Raw genomic sequence first — 22196 nt, forward strand, 5'->3', positions numbered from 1 at the left:
AAAACAGGACCCAAAACAATGGATGCAGGCTACAGGAAAGAGATTCCACCTCAACATTACAAGGAACATCTTGACAGTAAGGGCTGTTCGACAGTGGAACACTCTTCCTCAGAGTGTAGTGGAGTCTTCTTCCTTAGAGTTCTTTAAACAAAGGCTGGATGGCCATCTGTTGGGTATGCTTTGATTGAGAGTTCCTGCATGGCAAGGGGTTGGACTAGATGGCCCTTGTGGTCTCTTCCAACTCTATGATTCTATGAGATCATACTTTTCAGGAAGTCTGATTCCCTATCTTTGGCGGCATTCAAGAAACTGCCCTAGATAGATCCCCAGCACCAACTGAACCCCTAATATTAGTGGTTCACTATTGTAAACAAGAAGGACAATGAGTAGAGCACAGTGGGGAATAACTTAATTTTTATGTATCAAGACATAATATAGGAAAAAATCTTTGTTCTTATATGGTTATAATACACACAGTGAAGAAAATTTTCTTCTCTGCATGTATTGTGTTTGAGAATTTATGTTCAGATGAGTTATTCAGGGTGGTGAGAGGTCTAACTCGGATACTGTGTCCCCTTAACATAGACTTAGAACCTTCAGTAGCTCCCTGTGGTGCTTTTAATAAATGTTTCAGAGATGAAATCTCTTGCATAAGAGCCAGTTTAGATGCCATAATTGGAGTGGAATTCAATAATGGCATGTCCAGAGACTCTGTCAGTGGGATTACAGTGGATCAACTTGTGAGTATTGCTGATGTGGATAAGTTGCTGGGGCAAGTGAGGAAGACAACTTGCTTTCTCAATCCCTGACCCTCTTGGCTAGTCATTCAGAGAGGAGATGCAACTAGATGTCAAATACAATATATTATTAATGCATCTTTCAAGGAGGGGAATTTTCCATATTGTTTAAAAGAAGCAGTGGTTAAACCACTTCTGAAAAAGCCTTCCCTGGATCCCCTGGACTTTAATAATTATAGGCTAGTTTCTAATCTTCCTTTTTTGGTTAAAGTGATCTAGAGCAGGGATTCCCAACCTTTTTTGACTTGCAGAGCCCTTTTTAGAATCAATTTTGATGGCAGGGCTCCTAAGTGGCCCACCCTATGTCTTACAAGTTAATTGTGTTTAGGAGTACCCTATGTCTTACAAGTTAATGGTGTTTAGGAGTAGTGTTACATTTTCCTGGAGCAGCCATGGAGCACCTGGGAAGTAGCTCTAAGCTAATAGCTCTAAGGGCTCCTCAGAGCACAGGTTTGGAACCACTCATCTAGAGGGCTGTTACCTTTGAGCTCCAGGTAGTTTGGGATGACATACACTTCCTTGACCCATTTCAAACCAGCTTCAGAGCAGGATATGTAGTTGAGACTTTCTTAAGCACAGATAGTAGGAGTGTATCCCTCTTGGTGCTTTTAGACTTGTCAGTAGCTTTCAACATCATTGACCATGGTATCTTTCTGGAATGCTTGCGGGGGTTGAGCTCAGAGACACTGTGTTGCAATGGTTCTGGTCTTACCCCTTAGTCAGGTTCCAGTTGTTGGGGCTTATGGATAGTTGCTCTAAAGAGAAACTGTTATATGGCCTACCACAAGGTGCCATTCTATCCCCAATGTGTTTAAAAATCTATATGAAATAGCTATTAATTTTGGTCAGCATTTAGGAATTGAAACTTTATATACTGGCTTAGAGTATTTATCCATCTAGACTAATTATGGGATCAGCTCTCTGAAATGTCTATCACAGTGATGCGTTTTCCATCCTTTACTTGGTCTTTCTAAGTAAAGATAGAAGGAGCTGAACCTAGGACCTTCCACATCCAAAACATGTGCTGTGCCATTAAGTTATAATCCCCACATGTGGTAACTCCCAACTTGCTTCCCCACCACAGGGATTTGTTCAAAGCGTCTTCTTCCAACAAATGTTTCGATGATGATGATGATGATGATAATTATCCCCAAACATGAATTAAAAAACCATACCGCAGAACAGATAACCATCTTTTCAATAGGATATGCCTCTTTGTGTCACGATACCCTTTCTAATCAAGGACAAGAAAAATGTGAATACGCTTTTCCTCCTAAACATCAGACCAATTATTTGGACATGGAACAATTTTTTTCTCTGAATATTGCCTTGGCAGAAGAGAAGATGCAAAAGTAGCCACCAAACACACACACGCGCATGCATGCACACACACACACACACACACACACACACAGATAGACAGACATAAAGGAAGCCAAAATACACTTCTAAATATAACAGCAAGAAATCTGTCACAATAATAAAAGTAGTACAATTAGACACACCAGGAGCAGCAAATAAAATTGCATGATCTAGGGTCTCTAATTAAAATATACCCACTAACATAAGATGATGCTAATGCATGGTGGTCTCGTGGGCTGTTAATATTGTTGTACTAATTCTTAGTTATGTAGATTTCCCTAGGGCTTAATTTTAATGTCATCTTTTACTAGCATTCATCTTATTTCTCTTTTAATATCAGGTAGATAGTACAATCCTGTGTGTGTGTACTTGCTGAACATACATATAGCATACTTACTAGGCTTACTGAGTTTAGTGGGCTTCTTTCTGTAAGTGTGCATTTGACTCCAACTAGTGTGTTCTATAAGGTGGTAGAAAAAGTGCTTTTGTCTGACCACCTGCAATACTGTGATTTTTTTTTTACCACTGAGCAATAGCAGACTGTTCCTTCCTTCAGTTCTAAAAATGTATAGATAGCATGCCTCTTAAAACCTCCAGAATACCTTTAATGTGGTGCTTTCAGATGTATATTTAGGAGGAAATAAAAGGGTAAATTCTTGGTAGTGTAATTTGCTACCATTTTGTATTTTTTATTTAGGGGTTTATGGTTGAACCAAGCATATAGCACATCCAGCTCCTTCCTTAGGGTTTCTCCACTCATTTGGCCAATCCAATACTCATAAGGGTTGCACTAGCACACTACGACTGGAATCCTGTTGGTGGCAAACATGCACAAAACTTCGGGTTACAGGTTGCATGACTTACTCTGGACAGTGTGAAAAGGTCTATTCATTACCCTCTGAGCACCATACCAACACATCCGTGGCAGCTGTTAAGCCCCATAGAATGCTCAATCCCATTTTCCTTCCTCTGGCTACCTAATTTCCCAACTTCCTTAGACATTAAATGGCCTTACAGTGACTCTGATCCTTGACAACTCCAGGGGTGGGGGGAATGGAACTCCATATGTATGATACAGAATCCCATTATTTATATGTCTATCTATTTATTTAATTCATTTAATTGGCATTTTCATATTTCACCCTTCATCCAAAAAGGTTCCCAGGTCAGTTTACAAACTGGAGACTATCGCATGGTGAAACAGGCACAGGTTACATGTGGTTAATATCTGACAGAACTTAATGCACTGCCCCGTGCCTGGGCAGTAGGCACCCCATATGCAACCTGGGCTTCTCTGGCACTTTCTCAAGAATCAATTTTCCCATTCCACCAAAGATAATTTGATAGTTCCCTGTGCTCAGGCTTACAATCGAAATAAGGCATGGCACATCAGGAAAAGGAAATGGACATAGGGGAGAAGATTAAGTCAGGCAGATGCTGGATGCTCTTCTCTCCCTTAGAGGACAGAACAAATTGAGAAGTCTTTAAACAGAGGCTGCATGGCCATCTGTCAGGTATGCTTTGATTGAGAATTCCTGCATGTCAGGGGGTTGAACTGGATGGCCCTTGTGGTCTCTTCCAACTCTATGCTTCTATGAGAGAGAACAGCTCACCAGTCACTGGGCAATTCATGATGGACCTGAGCCTGTCTACTCCTGTCTCTTTCTATTGCTAAAGCAGTGGCAGTTCAAACATGGAGGAAGGGGTTATCACCAAATCTAGTCAAAGACATGATGAAACTGTGCCTGGTTGCTCTTCTCTTCCTCAAAGGACAGAGCAATAGCAGTTGGAATGGAGGGAGTGGTTATCACCACATAGTGCTAATATGACACTTTATTACTTTAACTAATGTTACTTTAAATCTCCTCATCACATATGTTGTCTGGATGATATGTATGTATGTGTGCATGTGCCTTCAAGTTGCCTGCCAATTTATGGTGACACCAGAAATTGCATATGGTTTTCTTAGGCAGAGAATACTCAGAGTTGGTTTTACCAATTCTCTCCTGTGAAATATAGCCTACAGCACCTGGTATTTGGTATACAGATAATCAAAATGATGGCTTGAATCCTGTTGATGCACTAGGCCAGCATGTTATGCCAGCATATGAGGTGGTAGCAGGAGGAAACTGCCTACAGATACAACAGCTATGAAGGAAGTAAGACATTAGGCAAATAAGTTGTTTGGAGCCTGAGGACTTCCTTTGCTTTTTCTTGCCACTGCTGCGTGACCCTGAAAAAAGTATAAATGCCAGCATAGGGCATCAGCAGGACTCCAACCATAACATATAAACTATAAACAATAGCTAGAGACAGCACATAGTAAAATCAAGATAAAAGCGAGCTGCAAAATACAACACTACAGCATATACAACCAAAGTAAAACCAGCAGTGCTGCTGTGATCTAAAAGCAATATAAAAAACCTGTTCAAGCAGAGAACACATTCCATATCCTGCCACATAAAAATAATTGCCCCCTTCCTTTCTAGTAGATCTTCACAAAACATGTTGTTTCTTTATATCTCTCCCTCCCTTCCCCACTTTTTTTTTTTAAAAAAAATAAACTCTCCATCCTCTTCCTTCCATCTAGGTCTTAACTTATGCTTCAGAGTCATAAATCTATTTTGTGCACTAGGAATGTGAAAAACAATCATTAAGTTGGTGAAATTTTCAGTCAGCTTTGGCACAGCCAGAGAGCCTGTTGAGGATTCTCCAACCCCGAGAGTTCTTTCTTCCAGTATGAGAGGGAGGCTCAAGTGCCTTTCTTCCTCTATATTTCCCATATCGGGTGAACCAGAATCATTTGTCTTTTTGTAGCTAAGCACATATGCACACAGCAAGTGAAAAAGGACAAGGATACAAACAACCCATCCAAGGCTATACATTTTTAATCGTCTATGTAATAATGAATTTTCAGCAATGGGTAAAAACCAGGCTTGAACATGCACATGTCCTCCCCAATACAGCTATAAATGAAAAAAATCTGTGCTATGTCTAGATTTACACACACACACACACACACACACACACACACACACACTTACCACATGAAGATGAATTAGTTAGATTTTTGCATCCCTATTGTGTACAAAAACAGAATCCATGAATATGAAAATATTTTTTTCCCTCCAAACATGTCCAAGGGACATTATCATCATCATTTCACCATCATCCCTCAACCCTCACTCAGAACTTGATTTTCAAAACCTTTTTTTAGATTAGAGCTCTCAGACAGCATGGTAAGAAGATTCTTGGAGCTGTGGACCAAAAAGTATTACCCCCAAGCTCTGCCTCACTACACACTTAGATTTTAGGACCAGAGTACCTCAAAGCACGTGCTTCACATAAGAATATTCTTGAAGACTTTCTGGTCCTTTCCCACTTCTAGAAAAGCTACCTCCCATTTCATTAGCCCAGTCCAAAAATAATTTCTTCTTGTTACTGCTTCTACAGTTCATCAGTACTAGATGAAAAATGGGCATGGATTACTTGGAATATATTTCATTTTGAGTGGAGGCTGATGGTTCATTGTTGGGTGGTGAATCCCCTCTGGGCTTTAATCTGAATGTTAAAATTCAGATTAAGGCCACCCCCAGGTCAGATCAATGTCTGCCCGAAGATCGTCAGTACTTTGATTAGCTCCTTCAAAGTTTCGATTAAAACCTGGAGTGGAATTATCATCCCATTGAAACTGAAGCCATCAGCCATTAATGTTCACGTGCAGTTTCCCTTGTTCTAGGCAGACTGAGGTAAGAATGTAAAAAAAAAAATTTCTTACTTGCACAAAATGGTCATCTGCCACAAAATTTTTTCATAATTCTGACTTTTTTTGGGAAAACACATGTGCGCAAAACATTTGTTTTTTCTTACCAGAATACAATATTTTTGCACAAAAAGAAGTGTTCTGTGCAAACTACACAATTTTCTGCACTTTTTTTGGCTCAAAAACTTTTTTTGCAAGCAAATTTTCTTTTTTCTTTTCATTATTTTTTGCAAAAAATCCTGAATATGAAAAAAAGAAGAAAATGTACAGAACATGTAACTTCACTTAGGAGGGACAAACATTTGAAATTACCCATTCTTACATGAACTAAGCAATTTTCTTACATTTCTAATCATGGTATGTGGTGGCTATCACCATGGCATGTGATGGGTGCCATGAATGTGAAGAAATGATTAATGTTTATAGTAATATATTTTAAACTTCAAGAATGGAAAGAGATGCTTCTGGATCAGTCAGAATAATCAGGGTAGTTTTGGGTAATATGAACCTTGATTTGGGTGAATGTGTGTGCATACTGTATATTAACTGCCTTGAAGCTGAACTCAACTTATGGCACCCTGTGAAGCACGTCTAAAACATCCCATCTTCAATAGCGCTGCTCAGATCTTGCAGATTCAGGGAAATGACTTCCTTGTGTCTATCTATCTGTAATGTAGTCTTTCTCTTTTCCTACTGTCTTCTGCCTTACCTAGCATTAATGTATTTTCATGCTTTCTCATGATATGGTCAAAGTATCACAGACTCAGTTTAGTCATTTTGGTTTCTATGGAGAATATAGGCTTGATTTGTTCTAGGTACCATTTATTTGTCCTTTTAGCAGACCATAGTGTCCATAGAACTCTTCTCCAACATCTCATCTCAAATGAGTTGATTTTCTTCTTATCAGCTTTCTTTACAATCCAGTTGTCACATAATGATAGCAAAAACAGTGGCATGGACAATCCTAACTTTAGTATTCGGTGAAATATCTTTGCACTTCAATTTCTTGTCTATTTCTTTCATGGCTGCCCTTCTGAGTCCTAGTCGTCTTCTGATTTCTTGACTGCAATTTCTCTTCTGATTAATGAATTGGGTAAATACAAATAACTATTTACTCCTTCACTTCAACAGCAAAATAGTTTGAGGTGTCCCTGGTGGGACTTGTAGGATATGACTAGGCAATGCAAACAAGGATCAAAAGACATGCTCATGCCCATAGACACGAGAGAAAGTAAGAACAAAGGAACAGTGGAGACTGGTGACTTTTCTGTCAGTGGGGCATTGAATCTTCTCCAGGTTTTAGTCTGACATTTAAAGGAGCTACACCTTTAAATGCCAGACTAAAATTCAGAGTGCATTCACTGTCACACAGACATGGAAGCAGCCACATGCCACTGTGGTGGGGAAGGCTTTTTCCTCTAATAACAACATTTATTTAAAAATACTAACATTTATTTATAATGCCCTTTTCACCACACCAAAGTGCAGAAAATCAGACATATATAATAAAAAATGAATGATAAAACACAACACTATAAAATGCTAAAAGACTAAAATAATATACTAATATGCTAAAAAGAAAAACAAAATCTTGTGTCATCCTGGCTGAGGAATTTCCCCCCTAAGGCTATTTATCTGGCACTACTTGGTGATCTTAAAACATTAGGTTACAGTGGTTTTATGTCTCAGGTATTTTAGTATGTTGTACTTCAAAACAGAACTATGAAAAAACCTCAGAACTATGAGGATGCTTTGTTGTAAACCAATCCTGCTGAGGTTCTTACTTTGCTGTTTCAATTGTTCTTTTAATTGTGTTCATGTGAATGTGTTCTTGGCCGAAACTAATTGCTAGTGACAGCTAGAGGGGATACATTGGGGGACTTGTGTTCAAGTAAGGGATGACTTAATTCAGTAGACCTACCTACTTGAGCGGGGATTAACAATTGGGTTTAGGCTTTTGTGTATTAGCTTAGATTGGTTTCTTAAATGTTTCTTATAGAAATATTGATTTAATTACATTGTAAACTGAGATGAATATTCTGTAGGATATAATATATAATGTAATATAATATAATAATATATAAGTAATACAATTGTAAAGAAAAATAAAGAAATAGAGTAATTTCAATAAAGGGAGCTACCATGGTGTAGAGATTTGAATGTTGGACTAGGATTATAGGACCCGGAGTTCAAATCTCTGTTTGACCATAGAAACTGACTGAATAGCTACAGGCAAGTTACACTCTCTTAGCTTAAGTCAAATGTGATGAAAAATCTCCTCTGAATAAATTTTCTCAGGAAAACATGATAGGGTTGCCACAAACTGGAGTCAACTAGAAGGCACATAACATCAACTTTCAATAAATAAAAACCAAAATAAATAATACCAAACACCCCAAAATTGAAACTGGATTACTGTTACCACACTACAGCTCAGCCAACAAATGAGTGAGGGGACGGCACTGCTGATGCGACAGTAACTAACAGGCTCACATTTATTAGAGAAATAGCAAAGCATACAGAGCATGTGCACCTAATTTAATAATCACATGGTATCACTTTCCCACAGAGGATTCTAAGAAAGGTAGTGCCCCAGCAAGGACACATTATATTAGACAGTTACAAACAGCTGTCACTGTTTTCTCTTGTTAGATTCTTGACCATGAACATATGGCAGGTCCAGCCCTAAGATGACTTGGGAGTGAGTGACACAGGATGTACAAGCTCTGCCTTTCCTGTCCCTATCTGTCAGTTGGTGGTTGCTACCACCATTTCCAGGGGCTCGAGCTGCCTGGCAGCCTGGGTTTCCACCCCTCTCTTTTCCAACCAGCCTTGGTTAGGAGCTGCCTTCCTCCTGCTTTCCTGAGTCAGGGGTCTTCCTTTCAGCCCCCTTCCTCATCTCTCTCCATCAATGTCAATAAACTCACTCCAAAGCTGGATTCAATGACGCTCTACATTTATGACCTGTCCAAGGGCATGGCTCAGTACCTCAGCAATATCATGCTTGATAAGCAGTTGGATGGCATCTGGCACACTACTATAATTGCCCAGAAGGATGAGTTCCTCTATGGTAGTGGTGAAATCTCCAAGTGGAAAGCTGCTTGGACCCTCAGACTCTATAAGAGACTTGGGGTGCACAGAAGCTTCAGAAGACCTCTTCCTGGATTACTTGTCCTCATTGGGGGAAATCTATATTCCATGGAGAGTTTTACAATCTCTTTGACCATAACTACAGTATATTCAGCAATGAAGTGGCACAATTCTTAACAGAGAGCAAGATTCCTTCCTCCCTACTGACCTTCTATCTGAAATCCCTGCAATGCCCTTTGGACAATCTTTGTGGCCTCTTTTTGATTCCATCCAGCCACCTGGAAAAAATACTTTCATCAGACCCAGTGGACAGAGCTAGCAGACACATTGGAAAGTTCCTTGATTCAAAATGATATTTCTTTTTAAAATTCCAGCACATTCCTATCTTCTAATTTCATGCCAGAGTTCACAGCAAGATGGCATTTCAGACTTTCTAGAATGTAGTCCCCTTGTCCATTTTGTGCCTCTGCCATCATGCCACTGAAAAAAAGGAATTTTCTGTTAAAATGAAATCACTGCACCTAACTTCAACTTTGGCAAAACAGCAACTTCCACTTGAATCAAGACATGTAGGTGGCATGTGCCTTGTTTTCCAGCTGAAGTGTACTCTCTTAGAAACACAATTCAGGTGAGAAATGAGCTGCTGGTTCCTCATCTGGTTTATTTCAAGAGAAAATGATTGTTTTGCACCTGCCACCATCTACGTTGCCATAATTGACCGGTGCAGTGGCTTTCTTCTTAATGAAAATTCATTTTTTATTGCTTCTACTTCAGACTAGAGGTGCCACTAAAGTGTGGTCATCTGTGGTTTGTGGAAAGATCAATGTGACCTGTGAAAATCTCAAATCACCTATGGAAGGTGCCTATTCTTGCACTAGTCAGAGTGAGACGGATACTTCAGGCAACAGAATTTGTAGGTCATAAAAAGGCAGCAAATTATTGGCTGTTTTATTGTATAATGAAGGTAGTATGAGACAGGGCCTTCGCAGCAGCTTCCCAGGTACCCAAGGAATTACCTTTCTAAAGTTAGTCTGGAATGCCATAGGCAGGTAAGGATTTTTTTTAAAATCTGAATGTTTTAAAGAACTGAATGTTTTTAAAGGAAATATTTTTAACAACTGCTGAACTCTTTTTAATTGTAGTGTTTTAAAACTGCTTTTTGAAATTTTTAATTTTATATTATACATTGTTTTCAATGTTACTGAAAATTGAAACACATTTTAATGTTAACCTTTTGTTTATGTTAGTTTCATTTTTGTTTGTTTTAATCTGAGGTGAAAAAGTAGAATACAAATTTGGGATGCAAAAGTAGGATACAAATAAATAATGTACTGTGCACCTAGCTGTATATATGTATGTGTTTATGCCTGTGTATCTATCTGCATGTGTGCTATTTGCTGGTTTGCTTCAGGCCTTTGGGTCAGCACTTCATGAAGATTGGGGAAGAGGGAAGAACACCTCTTACAGCTATTCTAATTGTGCTGTCCTTGACTCGGTTTTCTTTACAAGCATTGAAACAGTGCAGCCAGGTTTTTTGAGCAACACTGTCCGAATGCTCACAATATTCCTAGCAGTTATATACTGTACACATATAATATTGCCCCCTAGATGCTCAGATAGCTTGCTTATATTGCATTATCCTCACTGCTGCTTTTACTTCTGGTTTTATTATGTATCACTGCCAATATTATCTTGTTTTTATCTGACATATTTTATTATTGTTTTTATCACCTCTTGTATTTTATGATTCTAATGTGTACACCATGCAGAGAATGGTGGTTATTGGGCAGTTTAAAAACCGTGTGATAAATAAATAGTTGACACATTACCTCATATTCCTTACAACATTAATGTGTGTTGCTTAGTAATTACCTATTACAATCATACACCTCAGCTATCTCTTGGCTTCTATTCAGACTGTGACCTTAGCATAACTTGCCCAGGACCCTTTAGGTTATACAGATTTTGTTCCCCATCATCAGGAAATTAAAACTCATCCTCACTTCCCCTTTGCCTTAGGCCTGTATCATTTGTAATACACATCATGTTTCTGCAGTTCCCCTGCTGAGGCCAATAAGGCAATTGGTATATGTAAATACAGTGGCAGCCTTTAAAAAAACTGAAAACATAAACAAACCATTTTGCTGAGCAGTAACAATTCCAGAATGTGTTCATGATAAATCTGCAATTTGCAATATAGCTTTCAAATCCATCATAAATATTCTTCTAACAATCTGTTTTCGATTAGCTAACAGATGATGCAACTGCCACCTTCTCCAGTTTAATGGAAATAATTCCCTTAATATGGGACATTGAGCAGAAAATGACTTGGATCAAACTGTACTTCCTTCCATCTTTCTCCTTAGATACCCATTTGTTGCCCTACCAAATTACCATTAACATTATTTTGGCTTTCAACACATACTTCTGTCACTGTAGCTTAGAAACATCACATTTGCCAAGGTATTCTGCCATGTTGAGTTCATATACTTGTCTGTAAATTGTAAACCTGTTGTTTTGGACTACAGCTCCCCCAATCCTGTAACCATCACAGTTCATGATTCTGCAGCATAGGAGGGAGAACAGAGCATGTGGGACAGGAGACATCATGATACCAAATCTTAGTTTTCAGTGAAATAGTAAGCTTGTTGTGTCAGGGCGAAAGTTCCTTCATAACCCCTGCTTATGTACCCAGATATATATACATAACTGGTATGTTGGCAAGTTTTAGGATATTATCCCATGTACCCAGATTCATATAGATAACTAGAATGTGGATGAATTTTGGGCTGCCCTGCCCCATTTTGACCCCCTGTCTGGAAACTGCACCTGACCATTTCACCAAAACTGAAGATAGCCAGAAAATCAGCTTTGTTTTGAGATAAAATGGTATTTTAGCCCATATTAAGGTGCAAAGGAGCAGAGCAATGTAACAGTTTAATGAAGAACCATGGGCCCCAGAGAACTTCGGAGGTGGGGTTCTCCATGTTTGGCCATAGCTCTGAGTGATGAAGAGGGTCACATAAAAGACCCATAGCTCTGAGTGATGAAGAGGGTCACATAAAAGACCCATTGCAGTGCATAGGTACCATATCGCCTATCCTTGCTGTATATGCTGACCGGGGGGGGGGGGGGGGGAAAAATGTTGAAATTACTGGAATCTATTTTTGAATAAGATATAGAATTGCAGTAGCCTTTGTAGAATCAGCATGTTGATTGGCATGCTGTTTTTGAGTTGTGATAGTGTAAGTCCAACTTTCTTTGTTCCTCTGGAGGTCAGAATTCTTTGCCAATTGTAGAATGACCAAAATCCCATCAAATCCACATTTTAAGCAATACAGTTTCCTATCCAACATGGCTATTTCTGTGTTGATGGTGATTGAACAGATCAGTGAAGATGTGACCAACTATTGTCTGATAGTTTTTTGTGGGTTTTTCGGGCTATGTGGCCATGTTCCACAAGATATTCCTGACGTTTCAGGCCACATAGCTCGAAAAACCCACAAAAAACTATGGATGCTGGCCATGAAAGCCTTCGACTTCATATTGTCTGATAGCTGAACAGGCTGCAATAAAATAATCAGTGAGGACCTCCAGAGGACCCCAGGAGATCCCTATGGGATGCTCTGTTGCTATATTCCTTCTTGTTTTAACTGTCTTTCCCCACACCTTTTTTGTTTTTAAACCACATTTGCATATCTCCACAATTGCATTAAACATACACACACACCTGAGAAATGCAAGGCATGCTGGGTAGGGCATAGGGCAGGGAACCAGGGTTAAGGATGAGGGTGGAAGAGAGCATGAAGGTACAGCAACAGTCTGGTCATGCTAATGAAGGGAAATGCGATAGGAATTGGTCTCAAACCAGTATGTATGCACTTCCCTTCATTAACATGGTCACAGTGAGTACGGGATGTATGTGATAAACTCCCCACTCTCCAAAGATATGGAAATAGCCATAGTGGGGGCTACATTGCTTAAAAGTTCGATTTGGGAGGAACAGTGGGAGATATAGCTATGGAAACATAGCTATGAGTCAGATGTAAGTCTCCCAGTGCAGCATCTCCTCTGTAAAGTGGAGAGGAAAGAATAAAGTCAAGCATACCACCTCTATTCAGTTGCCACTGCCTCCATCATTGCCACTAATGAGGGTACAATTCAGAGACATAGCCATGTTAGTCTGGAATATAAGTATGCAAAGAGATCTTGTAACACCTTTGTGACTAAGGAGCTTATCCCATGAACAAATAAGCCACCTTACCTCTTCCAGCTTGAATTCAGGATCCAGTATGCCCCCGGAAGTTATCATACCTAAATTGCTGCCTATTTAGCTGGGATGCCACTGTGCAGATAAATCCTGGGTCAAAGCCTCACTCAGCCAGCACTTTTTCAAAGTTGGGGAGCTTCTGACTTCAAAATTGGCCAGCTGAGCAAGGCTTCAACCCGGGATGCATCCAGGCAGTGGCATCTTGCCTAAATAGGTGGTGATTTAGGTATGATAACATCTGGGAGCATCTCAGATCCTGAATTCAAGCTGGAAAAGGTAAAATGGCTTATTTGTTCATGGGATAAGCTCCTTACTGTGTAAAAGAAGTGGTAGCATGAGCTTCCATAGAACTGGTCTATTTCCACAGATGCTCAGATGTATCTTATGCTACAACTTCTTTTGCACAGTTAGGGGGATATAGATGGGAGCACCCTGGCGGTGCACTGGTTAAATGCCTGTACTGCAGCCAATCACTCAAAACCATAAGGTTTTAAGTTCAATACCAGTGAAAGGGCTCAAGCTTGACTCAGGCTTGCGTCCTTCTGAGGTCGCTAAAATGAGTACCCAGATTGTTGGGGGCAATTAGCCTACAGTTGTAAACCGCTTAGACACTGTCAGTTCAGTATGAATCGGTATATAAATAAAGCTGTTTGTTTGCCTTTTTCTGCCCTGGATCATTGCCACCCCAACTGCACGGGTGCAACAATGATCCACCCCAAAAAGGAGCTGCGAAAAGCAGCTCCTTTTTGTGCTGCTGCCAAGGCACCATTAGCTCCCTGGAGCAGCACGGTGATGTCTCTTGTGCGTCGTCCCATTTGGATGCAGTGCACAAGACATGTCATCGGCACATGTGGCATATGGACGCACGCCCATAATGGCACCGGCAGAGTGAGGAGCATGCGGACGCTCCATGCTCCCCAGCCCTAATATTTTGGCCTCAGGCCACCACAAAGCGGTGGTATGTACTGGACCTTAATCTCAAAAGTACATATAATATAATATATATATATATATATTGGTGAATTAATATTATATCATTTTGACTTTTAATTTGCACTATATTTTTTAATATCTTCTGACCACCTTGAGGCCCACATTTAGAGGAAAAGCAGGCCAATAAATAAATCCAATAAATATATAATTAAAAACCTGCATACTTATAAATAAAATGTTCCTTTTTTTCAAAAACTGAAAAAGTATTTATTTGTTTTATAAAAAATAAGATGTACTTGTATTTTTTATAAATAAATACAAAAATACATAAATAAAATACATCATATGAGCATCCACAGGAAAGGCTATCTAGTTCTTTCCTCATCAGCCAGCTGCCCTTACTACCTTGCAAATAAAACAGTCTAACTAAAAAGATTGCATGTACAGCGCTGTGTAAATTTACAGGGCTTCATAAATAAAGGTTAATAATAATAATAATAATAATAATAATAATAATAGTAGTAATAATAATGTCTCTTGTCTGGGGAGACGCCATCCCATGAGTAGTAACTGAAGCTGCAGCATCAAGCCCATATCATCTACCATACCCAGCTCAGGAGGATTTTTTTCCCTCTCTAAAATCTGGTCATTAATAATTCATTTGGTGTGTTGTATAATGACTTTTGATCATTACCAATTCATTTGGGACTAATGCGTGTATCACACTGACTGCAGCAGGAGACGGTAATGCAAAACCAGCCAGCTAACTAGTCTGGCTCTTCACTCTCTACTTCCCACCACCCCTTGTGCTCTTCTTCCTTCATTTTTATAGGTCACTGATTTGCTGTTGGTTGTCCCCCCCCCCCCCCCCCTAATTCCATTCCCCAGAGCTGGACTGAAATGTTAATAACCGTGGCTGGAATTCACAGTGGCAATTATGAATACACAACCTAGAGCAACACATTTGTGATTGTATTCATGATCCTTATACTTTCAATAGATCAGGGTATGCATAGGGATCATTAAAGTCCCGCAGTCTGGACTTACCTGGCAGCACCCAGTGCAAACAACAGGATTCTGTTCTCCTGCTAGTTGAGTTGCAGGAGACTGACATTTCCACCTCTTCCTGCAAGTGAACTCTGGTGTGCGGGGGAATTATGGCAGAGATCCTGCTTCTGATTGTCACAAGTGTGATTGCTTGTGGGAGTGGGCTGGTAATATGAATCTGCTGTCTGTCACAGTGGTCACTGCCTGCTAAATCTGGATTGTGAAAGGTTGGGATGGGAGATGCTACTTAGAAGAGCTGGTCTAGAATCATGGTCTCTGTTGTTGCTAAGAGTGGTGACCAATGACTTTTCATATTTGTAGAGTGGGAATCTGCCCCTCAGTTTAGCCTAGTGGAACTATCTAAAGGTTGAAACTTCTCACCCCCAAATTGTATTGACAGTATGCATAGCTCATTTAAAGTTTGGACTTAAACCTAGAATGGATTCACTGCTCCCCTGGCATAGAAGTCAACAGTGGTCACTGGTTGATGCTACTGTTTTGTTTGCAAATGGTGAGTTCCTTTTTTGCAAGGCAAGATAGTCTTCCAAACTGGTCCTTTAGCTGAGCTATTCCATATGGCTTCATTTTTATTTTCACTCTCTTCTATGTTCTTCTTAACAGAAGGAACAGAATTATTTCTTGTTGGACATGTAAAATAAAAGCTCCAACAACCCATAATTCTACTGCTGTACAGATGCTGTGTTTTTCATCAAAGTATGTTGTGAGGGTTAGAAGTCCTCTTCAATGCCCAGAAGGGATCAAGGAACTGCCCTTGGCTCATTCCAGAAAAAGACTCCATGGTGTGAACTATTACTTATCTTATCTCCTGCAATGGAAATAATAACTCAGTTGTGATCCCAGTTCCAAAAATCATCTGTCCAAAAATCAGACTCTTGATGACAATACAGGTGGCCCTTCTCTTATATGGTGTATCCATTTCGGACCCCCCCCCCCAAAGAAAAAATGCATAAGCTTGAGCCCCATTGGAAGTAATGGGGCTTGTGCTCACCACATGGCGCTGCAGTTGTGCCCCCCTTTACTTCTTCTGGGGCGTGCAAGGCTTATCTCTGACGCTGGAAGCCACGTATGACGTGCCCACGTATGACATGGGCACACTATACTGAGGTTATGAAATTGTCCACTCTCCTCTCCTCCTTGTAAGCTTTTATACTGGGGTGGAAAATCTGGAGGGGTTTGAGTTCCCCTCTCCTTTTTCCAGGGCCAGTATGGGCAACATTCATCCCTTTTCCTGAAATCATGAATGGTCACAAGGTCACGTCCCTGTTTAATAAGTGGCTATGTCGGGACTTTTAAAAAGGTGCAGAGCAGGCATCTCTGGGAACTCCAGAGGTCACATTAATGTAGGCCCCATTCTCACTAGCCCTGGATAGAATTGGGCAGATCCGGCTGCCTCCATACTGAATCTCCCCAGGTAGAAGTTCTGACTACCCTTTACCTTGATCAATGCAATTTGCCCCTCTGAAGTTCACATTTGCAGTACTGCTTTAAAATGGAGCCTCCTTTGTTGTCAATCAAATTCATTTCTGCTTTCGTCAAAGGTGACATATCCTACAATCATTGGCCAACCAAATGGGTGTTTTCTCCCCTCCTTTAAAAAAACTGGGGGGGGGGGCAGTGTTCGCACATTCTGTCAACTTGCCAAATTTAAAAACCTCCAGGTGTGTGTGTGTATTTGGGTCATTACAGATTATGACAACCCTAAATCAACCCCATCCTGGGGTTTTCTTGGCAAGATTGGTTCCGAGGAGATTTACCAATGCCTTTCCCCTGAGGCTGAGAGAGTGTGACTCCCCCAAAGTCATGGGTTTCCACAGCCTTCCCTCTGAATGCCAGCCTCTAGCTTCCCCTTCACTTCCAGGCCAGCATTTCCTGCTCTTTGGAACCTCTTCCCTTCTCTTCCAGCCCAATGCCACCTCTGAAGCCTTTGCCTCCCCCTCGGATGCCATCCTCTTCCCTTCCCTTCCAGCCCAAAGCATGCGCATAATCTGTCACAATAACAATAACAATAATAATACCTCACCTCAGAATGCCATTTCTGCATCCTCTTTCTTTCCTTTCCCTCCAATTGCCACCCCAGAATGCCAGCTCTGCTTCCTCTTTCTTTGCTTTCCCTCTGATTGCCACCCAAGAATGCCATCTCTCCTTACATACACATATGTAGCAAAAGCATTCACACATTATAGCAAAAGCATTCACTTGTATCAATTTGCCAAATTTCAAAAGGGAACACAAAGCATTTGCATAGTCTGTCACACACACAAAAATAATTTTAAAAATGCCACTTGAAAAGTGACCAGTGCAAGAGAGGAGGCATGTTCTGCCCACTGCCTTCCCTCTGACTTAAATCCCTCCCCTGAACTTGACCCAATCATGACTGGGGCCAAGTTCACATTTGCTGGCAGCAGAGAAGAAACATGTTTTCCTAAAAGAAACAGGAAATAATGTGCAAGACCCTAATTCTGATGTGTTTAAACTGGTGCCAATGGGAACTTCCCACTTTTAATCTGGGTTACAATTTGGTACAAAAGGTAGTCTGAATGGCCCAGTAATTTATTGCTTGAAAATTCCTGCATGTTTTCAGTATCCTTTCTCCCTTTTCCTTCTCTTCTCACAGTGGCCTGGTAATCACTGTGGCTGCAGCAAGAAATACTCTCTGTGAGGTTTCCATTGCACCTTATGTTCTAAGACTTTGAACGTTTCAACAGCAATGTTTCAGGAACCAGGACCTCTGGGAAACTAGTGTGTTTCAATGCTTAATACTAGCTGCCTTGGAAAACTAAGTGTTCTGTGGCTCCTTATTATCAGAATTTCAAGCTCAACTCTGCACCCATCATATAAAATTTTACTGCCTGTCCCTCTGTTCTTTGATGAATGGGGTCTAGCTATATTGATTCATCAATGAGTAAAAGATCCATGAAGCATCTTCAAATTAATTTCATTACTAGACTACAAATTTTAGGGTTGTGCCCTTGGCTTTTAACAAAGTTTTGGGGGTGAACTGTAATGTGATCATGACTACTTCTAATTAAGCTCCACTGAACTTTCTGGAGGGGGGTCATATTTTCCAGACCCAAACAAAACCAGGAATAAACCAGTGGCTTCCCATATTGGTCTTCTAAGGAGAATTTGAAGCATATGGTTCCTTTTCTTCCAACTGTGCAAAGACATAACTGATTGTGACAAATGGATACGGAAGAAGCTTCTGCTTGTCAGGCTTAAGTTCATAAGCCACATGTGCTCCCTAATAACAAAGATGCTTGTACAGAAGATAAAGAGGGGAGATATTTGCACACATAAATAACGATGAATTGCTCTCTATATTGTGATGGCATAAATAAATCCCTCTGGAGCAGCTGAAGTATTTGCAGAAAAACTCGTAGCAATACATCCTGAGCAAAGAGCTTTCCAGAGACTGAAGCAGCTCAGGCTCCATGATATATATGGTCTGAGAGGCTGCAGTAGTGTGACTGTAACTCAAGCCTTTGGTCAGAAATAAATCTGACTCTGAGCAGCATGAAATGGGGAAATGGGAGGCCAAAAAGAGTGAAGACATTTTGCAGGATATCCTTGTTGTTTCTGTCTTAGTTTGTCTTAATTATCTTCTTGAATGTTACAGATTTTCATGTTTGTTTTTTTAAAAAATCCTTGCTCCTTACAACCAGCTTACTTCTGCATAAGCTCCATTGTATTGCTTATTGTGTCAAAAGGTTTGCACACATCAATTCTCAAGTATAAATCAGGGTTTTTTCATGACATTACTCAGTTCATCCAGAAATAAAACTTTTGGTGATGTTGTGTTGGGCAAATACCTAATCCAGAGGTGCAGCATAGTATAGTAATTTAAGTTTAGACTTCTGGAGGACTAGGATTCAGATTCCTGCTGAAACATAGAAACCTACTGGGTGACCTTGGACAAGTCACACTCTTTCAGCCTCAAAGCAAGGCAATGGCAAACCACCTCCGAACAAATCTTGCCGAGAAAACTCTGTGAGGATTGCCTTAGGGTTGCCATAAATCAGAAAGGACAAGAAAGCTCACAAGAAGAAAATACCCAGTTGACCTGGAATGTATGGATGTGAAAATGCTATGTACTTGAAAAATATTTGAATTAACTTGGAAAACTTCATCCTTTCCCACTGTCTCCACTCCTCATGAAAATGGTTTGAGGATCTACTCTCCCCAGTTTTTTTTTCCGTTGAAAGTTGTTATGCTTTTTCCAATCTGTAGCATTTTTTCAAGGCTTCAGCTATCACTCTCACGTGTGTATAAAGATGCATTTGGCTACACAAGCACTACAAGTACCAGCACTCCAATACTTTTTCTTGCTATTTGTTTATGGGATATAAAGACCTCCCAATGCACATCCTGTGTAGATCTAAAACCTCTTTTGATCTTCACCTAGAGCTGTATAACCAGATGTATGTAAGACTGGTTGCTGCTGTACTGTAAAGTGTTGCAAATATATATTTTATTGCTAAAATAAGTGAAGTGCTGGTCCTGTTGGTTCCCTACCGTCTCTTTAGCAAGCTGTCACAGTGCTGCACTGCTTGCAACATATACAATCCCACTTCTCTTTGGTTCAGCTGAGACCTGATTTTAACAGCTTGGTTCAAGCACAATAATTTGCAAATGGTCTCACTGCAGTAAGTAATAAGGCATGACTGAGTAACAATGACAGAAAACCAGTCCTTCACAAGACAGGGTCTAGCGTATAAATGGAGTCATGGTACATAGTACACCCAAACATTGCTTTATGGGTTCTCTTCTTCTTCTTCTTCTTCTTCTTCTTCTTCTTCTTCTTCTTCTTCCTTCTCACATCTTGCAGTAATATCTATACTGTGTTGATGCAAAGGACTGCCTAAAAGTGTAAATTGCTACTTTATGTCATGTTCATGATCAATACTAGGTTTAAAAAAGTAAAATATGTACAGTATGTAGCTTGGCACTAGGATATTATCTGTATATTCAATTTGCAAGTGCTGACTGGCTAGTTTTTTTTTAACATGGCATTGATCCTTTTTAAGGAGGATGTGATCACAACTGCTCCTGACCCTGTAGGAGGGACTGGTCCCAGTTGCAGATCCATAGCCCCCTGGGCAAGGATTCAAGAAGGATGAGACTGCTCCATACGTGATTGCTAGTTCAGATGGGATTGCTTTTGTTAATTCTCTGAGTGTATCAGGAGTACATATGTCTGGAGATAAGCAGCATCCCACCTGCCTCAAAATCCCTGTCTCTTCATTGGTGCCTGCTAGCTCCATTTCACATGTCACAGTTGGTGTCAGAGGTATGTGCTGCTTGCTGGTTTCATTCCAGAGTGTCACTCTCTCTTCCACCTTGTGGCCAGACTTTTCTTCAATCTTGTAAGTTTTCTTTGGTGGTAGTAGAAGTGCCATCTTTCTCAGGTTGCTCAAAGAAGGACACAAGACATCTTTAAAGAGCATATCAATGACACTCTCCAGCCCCAACCTACTCCCCAATGACTTGGTGGGCTAATCACTAGGGGAGATTAGAGCTGTTTTAGAAAGTGGGACAGAGAAGAAGACATACCTTTGCTTTAAAACAAACAAATATAATTAAATTAATTGCTGCCATTATTGCATAAGTGCCCCTACTAGCAATTGCTTGCCAACCTCTCTTGGCAGTTTCTCTGAGTGCATCTACACTGTAGAAATAATGCAGTTATTTATAGCACCATTTTAAGTGCAATAGCTCTATACTATCACATTCTGGGATTTGTAATTTTACAAGGTTTTTAACCTTCTCTGCTAAAAGACTGCTGGTGCCTCACCCAACTACAAATCCCAGGATTCTGTAAGATGGAGCCATGACAGTTAAATTGGTGTCAACCTGCATTATTTCTACAGTGTTATTGGCACTCTTTTGTCAGTGAATCCACTCTGGATTTTCAAGGTGCTATCCAATGTGCCGAATCTCTTTTGGAGACAGAGTTCAGCACCTTTCATGACTCCTAAAACTAACAAATAAGAGCTGAAAGTAGTGTGTGGACTATTCTAGGATTTCTGACCATTTGAAGATGCTTTTATAATGATATCATCAGCATCTGCCAAAATATCCTTAACCTCTTGTTTCCTACTAAAAAGATACAGGTAATATATGTCCCAAGAAATTTGTCACCATCTATTCAGTTTAAATGAACCAATGCCTTCAGAGGGGAAGAATGATTCCTTCTACCCTGCTAGTATTATATGAAGACTTGCCTTCCCTTAAGTTATATTTCCTGTCCACCTGAGCTGTAATTCTAGTATATGTATCTCTTAAATTTTACCCTCCCTGAGCCACTGTTCATCCAACCATATATCTGTGTCACTCTGCACTTTCTCAAAGTATGCAGTGATTCTACTCAGGAGGATGCATGGATCCAATTGCTCATATTGAATTTTTCATCGCTTTGCAAACATGCACTTTGTGCAGTGTTATTTTGGAAAATGAATGGGGTTCTGCAGTCATACATCATTTCCAATCCATTCAGATGCAATTTGAAGAAAATTATGCTTTATAAACCCTAACTAATGATTAAAAAGCATTTTTATGGAGGCTGCAGGGAAGAGGAAGTTTTAGTGCCGTGCCCTTTCCATCTCAAGATACTTTGGCTTTGAATACTCTTTGGAGAAACAAGGGAAATAACTATGCTGTCCATCATAAAAAATATTCTGCAGCTTGGTCAAGACTAACCTTCTTTGTCCAATGGAGGAGTAAAAAAAGATGCCTCATTTTTCAGTGCATTGGTTCGCTGGTGGGGGGTTTCCTGGTAGAAAGCTGTCCCTGCCTCACAGAACACATAGGTGAAAGACAGATGCAGGCTGATGTCACACTGCAGAATTAATGCAGTTTGAAAGCACTTTAACTGTGGGGTCAAGGGATTTGTAGTTTGTTGCAGCACCAGAGCTCT

General features: G+C 40.2%; 1 protein-coding gene and 1 pseudogene across 1 annotated transcript in view; one reads left to right on the forward strand and one right to left on the reverse strand.

Moving 5' to 3' along the window:
• Window positions 1–22196, reverse strand: part of SYN3 (synapsin III) — a 1385441-nt gene that overhangs the window by 1018540 nt on the left and 344705 nt on the right. The gene's annotated exons all lie outside the window — the stretch shown is intronic.
• Window positions 8866–9331, forward strand: LOC121930913 (annotated as a pseudogene).

Source organism: Sceloporus undulatus, chromosome 5 (assembly GCF_019175285.1).
Source record: "Sceloporus undulatus isolate JIND9_A2432 ecotype Alabama chromosome 5, SceUnd_v1.1, whole genome shotgun sequence".
Taxonomy (NCBI): domain Eukaryota; kingdom Metazoa; phylum Chordata; class Lepidosauria; order Squamata; family Phrynosomatidae; genus Sceloporus; species Sceloporus undulatus.